The following is a 6,107-nucleotide window of genomic DNA, read 5'->3' as shown; positions in this document are numbered from 1 at the left end:
GAAGATAGAGCACGATTTTTCAGCTTACTTGCATAACTTTGAAGAGTTTATTATTTTAGAAAATCGACTTTGTCATTCTGGAAAACTCTTTAACACAAAAACAGTTGAAGATCACAAATTACAAAATTTTACCTAAAACAAAAAATACTCAGTAACCCTTTAATCCAGCTAGGTATCGAAACAATTTCCAATAACCCACCTTCACGAAATACCAAAACCCTTATCCGATCCAGGGTGAAATTAAGGACAAAACAATCGTTTATATCCAAGGAAATAGGACAAGAGTCCGAAGACAATAAATCTACAGATCGCGGCCCATCCAGTCCAGATAATGTATTTCAGTTCGGACCTTACACTTACTTCGGCAATTTGCGGGAACCTTTGTGCCCTTAAGATATCTCGACAGACAATTGTAAGGGGTATTCCGTTTTGATTTTATAGAGTTGCGGTGTAGTGTGTTAGTGAGAATTTGGTGTGTCAAAATTAAATGTATGTAAGTATACGATAGTGTAGTTTCAAGTGAATGGGTACTTGTGTAGATATTAATAGATACAGATAGTAAATCGATGTCCTGAAAGATTTTCATTGCACCTAGTTTGACGTTTCGAAAGAGCTTTTATAAGCCTATTTGAAATAAAAATTTTTGACTTTGACATTTGGTTACGATTATTTTATAGTACCTACAGTTAACTTACACTTTAGGTAAAGTTTAACAGTTTTAGTACCTACTTAATATTGTTGAAAATGATTCCAATACATCATAGGTTATCAATATTTATCACTAATATTTATGTAAAAATGACGTTCTTTATGTATGTGTTGCATGTTGTTTCTCAGTCTATATAATTTTTTATTTTATTTATTTTCCAGGTGCCACCGTTTCATCACTGTACCCACAAATGAACAACTCTATACAAATCCCTAAACAAAGTTATCGCCGCCTACGTGATATATCCCCGTCTCTAGGAAGGGCTAAGGTCTGAGCCCATTTACAAATCACAAACACTGACCACCCCCCTCCCCCACTCACCCTTCACAATTATATACCGCCCTCACTTCACCTTGTACAAAGTTACGTTTGAAATATCTGTCGGATTTATTTCAGTAATTGTGTTAACTGGCTGTTTAATATTAATGTGGTGGAAAGTGTTGAGGTGATGTGTGGATCTTTGGGGATGTGTGGAAGTGTGTGAGATGATTTCTCAATTTTATTTAGCCTTAGTTGGTAGTGGTTTTGAAGTCAGATGAAAGAACTGCCAATTGAATATTTTTGGCAGGAGTAACGGGTAGCCAGAAAGTTATAACCAGTCCTACTTACGGTATTGGGCTGCACGAGTAACTGGGTTGAGGAGTGAAACATGCAAACCTTCCGTGAGAAATACTGGAATTCAGCTGCATCCAGTTACCTGGAAACAGATAAAAATCATAACTCGTAACAATTGGGAATCGATTCATTTTCTATCCCAACCAAACTATACATTACTCAGAAGCTAGTTTTATAAAACTATATTACTACCCTTCAAAATACCTTCAACATAGCAACAAAACCCCAATTTTCAACGAACAGAAACTACCCATTACCACCTTATATATTCCAGGAATTCCACAATATATTCAGTAGACTAGCCACCTCAGCCCCCTTTCTTTGACCAACGCATTTGAATAACTATCGCAAGTTAATTCTTCAGATAAAGACATCCGGGATGTTGGGTGCGGCCGTTTCCGCCGGATGTCCAACTTGGACGGATATTCAAACTCGGCCGGATGTAGATGGTATTGCGACATACATTTCGAATTTCGAACGGCTTTGTTTGAGTGACTTCAGTGTATGAATTTGGGTTTGTTTTGGGTAGGTGTCGGTAATGGGTTATTCGGAGGTTATTTTCTGATGGTTTTGGAACTACCTTCTCCGAAGGTAAGCTGTCGAAAAGGTAGCTATTTCACAAATGTTTGGGAACTGAATACGTGTGCAAGTTTTCCGTGAATTATTTTTTATGCTTTTGTTCGCCTGAAGTGAAGGAAAGCTAATATCAACAACATAATTGTAAAACTAATACGCTCAATTCATTTAAATTTTTCTTACACACATGTAAAGTTAATGTATATTATTTAAGTATGTCTCTGCTATGCACACGGGACTACAGATTTAAGAATTATTATTATTCTTCAGTTTAAAATCTACTTTACTCAAATGTTTCATTTACACTATCACTACTATAAGTATGAATACACAAACAAACAATTAAAATAGATATGATGAAAACTGATCTGAAATCCAGTCAGTAATATTGTAGATTATAGCTGTTGAGAAAGTTTGCTTTATAGTACTGTCTTTATAGTAGTTGATTCCTGCGGTTTCACTCGCGATCTGAGGTATTTTTTTGTAGCTTCAAATATTTTGAAGAGGAAACGAACAAACTTACATTCTCATGAATGTAACTTGCTTTCGCCAACAATTTCACCCGCGTCTCTACTCCGTGCACCTGGATAAAAAATTAAAATTCTTGCAGTATTAGATAACCCATTTATCGAAGCACATTCCTTGATAAATGGGCGTTCTTTTTTATGGGAAATCATCAAATGACCCCTCCCGCTGTAAACTCAGACCCGTGTCAGACTCCTACTGGCTTAAACCCACCATGTTTCTTCTTAAACTCTTCATTTACCAAGGCCTCGGTTACTTTCAAAATAAATGGTAAATGAAAATCTAACACTGAAAGAAATATTTCTTAAGATGACCGCGTTCAAGCAAACAAATTCTTCTTAATAATATTAATCTATACATTCTTTAACAGACCTACAGATAAAACTAAACCCAGCCTCACACGGCTACAGATCAAACAAGGCACTTGCAACTATCTCCCAATTAAGATATTTCACTAATTAGAAGTGCGCACTTGACCGAAAGCGGATCGCGGTGAAGGATCAGGCCGGCGTAGGATTGATATTATATTATTAGTGTAGTTTATATTGTATGTATTCAGATGTTGTGTTTCTTTAAATATGTTTATTTAGCCATTTTAATTTTATAAGAAATTGCCTACCTATTGATTTTTTGAGGAGTAACTTTTCATCTTTTTATCATTTACTCATCACTTTTTCTAAGTTCCAAGACCCGTCTAGTGATGAAAAAAAAAATATTTATACATGTACATCAGATTTTTTTAAGAGTCTTGTTATTGATTTTTTAAAAGAGGTGTCAAATATTTGTTTTGAAACACAAAGTTGCTATTAATCTTAGCCTCTTCGTTTTGGATACATATGTATATTTGTTTTTTTTTTTCGTATGTTAAGAAAATAACAACTTGCATTAATCGTTCCACATCATATTCGTTACTATATGCCATCACCATTGCGTCATCATCTTCAAGACAGCCAAGTCCACCATTGTCCACTACCCCTTACAATGAAGGGATAATCAATTAAAACAATATTTGTATGGGGCGCGATGGTGGCCGCTGATAATTATAATATTTGTGCCGTTAGGCTGTTAAGATGTTGTGTTTATATTATTATGTGTGAGATACGAATATTGTACATTTGATGTGTAATAAAATAATGGTATATTAGGCATGCAATCTGTAAGTCCTCAAAACAAGAGTAAATATGTTACTGTGTTAAAATTAGTTTGACAAAAAATTGTGAAATACTTTTTATTTTAATGTGAAAAGAAATTAGATACTTACTTTTATTTATCAATATAGTCATTTTGTTGTACTGTTTGCTCTTGGTTGTCCTCTTATATTATTTTATCTGTTTTATATTATTTTACCACTCAAGTTATGATTAAAAGTTTGTATAGTAGAGGTATATTAGCTGTGAAAAAGGATAATATTTCACATTTAAGTATAATATGTATGATTGATTGTGAAAATAAAATTCACACAAACAAAACCATTTCTTACCCATTTAATCATCACAAAAACAGCCACCTCATCTATTATTTGAGATATTCATACGTCAAGGTTTCTTAGTGTCGGACAGGGGTCAAGATATGGTCGAATTAATATTCATACGACAGGCCCAGGTGGACGTCAGTGACTGAAGAGGGTGGCCTTAAGGACTGGTCACTGGTTTGTGATTAGAGAGTAGATGGGACTCTTGAGTGCGGGGTGAAGTTTGTGCCTAGGTGGTGAAGTCTCTATGAGGGCAATTAGATAATTCCTTTAATTAGGTAATTAAATAATTCTTTTTTGTTTTTCAAATATAGTTTTAGTAACTACTTGTTAGCTTGGACTTGTATTAAAATACTCATCTGTCATTTGCACATTTTCCGAATTATGGAAGAAACCTAAGTTACCTAAGTTTTTCACAAACCTAAGGCAAAAAAAGATATTGAAAATGTTTTTCTTCATTTTGCTGATATCTACTTAAATGGCCATTTTATTTTGAAGCCCTGAATTGTGTTACAGTCCAAATCGCTAATTAAAAACAACTCGCACTCACATGGAACTTACTATTATGCCTACCTCTTTAAAGTCTTGTCCTATCTATACAAAATCCCTACTCTAACACCGGGTAGGTGCCCAAGACAGTCGGGGTGCGGGTTCCGTCCCTCTTCTTATCTCTGCCCACGCCCCAGGTCTTGCCTGATGGATTAACTTCATTGTTCCACCGTTGCCGAGTGACGCGGAATTTATAATTATACTGGCCCCTGTTTTATTTAGATTTACAGCGATTTAGAGAGCATTGTTTGCGGTGTGTTATGCTTTTTATTGGCTACTTGGGATTATTTAGGTCAAGATTGTTTGGCTTAGCGTTCGTTGAATTAGCACAGAGTCTTACTGAAAATATTTTGTTAGGAAAGAGGACGTAAAGTAAGACTGTGATGCCATTTTTTATTTGCGAAGAAATTGAACATTTGTGAGGACAGATTAGCCTGTAATGCAATGGTGACATTATCAAACCCAAAAATAGTAATTATAAAAAAGTGTAGTGTTTAAATGGACAATTGTCTCGAAAAGTCTCTACAGCATGTTAAATTCAACCCCACGTTTGGGACCTTGGGTCTTTGACCAAAACTGACTGACTGTTGACTGGTAAAGTCATATTATAAACTATAACTATCACACAGAATTCTTAGATAATATCTATATCAAAACCAAGAACAGATAACACCCAACACAATAATCTATAAATCTCAACACGGCAAGCAATAATTAATAATTTCCTCAGCAACCTACTTATACAAACTCGATAGTTTCAATATTTGTCCTAGCCGGAGTGACCGCCTACCTGGCCAACAGAAGGGGTTGACCCTTATCAAAGCAAACTAAATTAACTGCTTCTAACATCTTGGCCGAGTTATTGTTCGGATGTTCGGACATGCTCGGGTCCACTCGCCTGTTCCAAATTTGAAAAACAAACGTTCGAAATACGGTACGTATGCAAATAATAACGGTCAACTAATTAGACGGATATCTTGGATTGAATGGAATATGGACACGTCAGCTTTAAGATTGAGCTTACGTGTCAAGATTTGGAATCAGTTAAAGGAACTTTGCATAACTTGATGACGTTTTGAATATTAATAATACGCATAGTTTATAAGGTTTAACTGAACATATCTGTAAACATATTCTGCTCTTGCTTTGCTCCTACGTTTCCCACGTGACGGAAGGTCAACTTTCCTGAGATTTTTCTCCTTCACTTTGCTCTATTTTGGTCATGGCTTTGAACACTATAGCACTATTTTATGTCTTTCTATGGAAATAATTAATTCTTTTTCACGTACGAATAAAGAACACAAAAGACAACACGGCTTCCCAACCTTTGAAATGTTCTTCCCAATAAAATGCGTTTCAAGAAACACACACGCAAACCTACTTAATTATTTTCAAGAACTCGACACAAGTCGAGACATAAAAAAACAACGAAAATCTACCCCCATTCGTTGACTCGTAAAAACGCGTTGTCATTGTACATCCACAAACGAGTGGCCACAATTTCCTTGGGAAAGCACTAAGTCATCCTACAGCCACATATGATAAGGGAAATGCGTCTTTATTGTCAAGGTCCTAAGGGTGAAAGTGAAGAACATTTAAAAAATGTGTATACGGGAAGGGATTTTGCACAGCAAGTCTCAGAAGCTTGCGCTAAAGCTGAAA

Source organism: Helicoverpa zea, chromosome 18, assembly GCF_022581195.2.
Source record: "Helicoverpa zea isolate HzStark_Cry1AcR chromosome 18, ilHelZeax1.1, whole genome shotgun sequence".
In the NCBI taxonomy this organism is placed as follows: domain Eukaryota; kingdom Metazoa; phylum Arthropoda; class Insecta; order Lepidoptera; family Noctuidae; genus Helicoverpa; species Helicoverpa zea.
The sequence above is the reverse complement of the archived record's forward strand: the minus strand, read 5'-3'. Positions refer to the sequence as shown.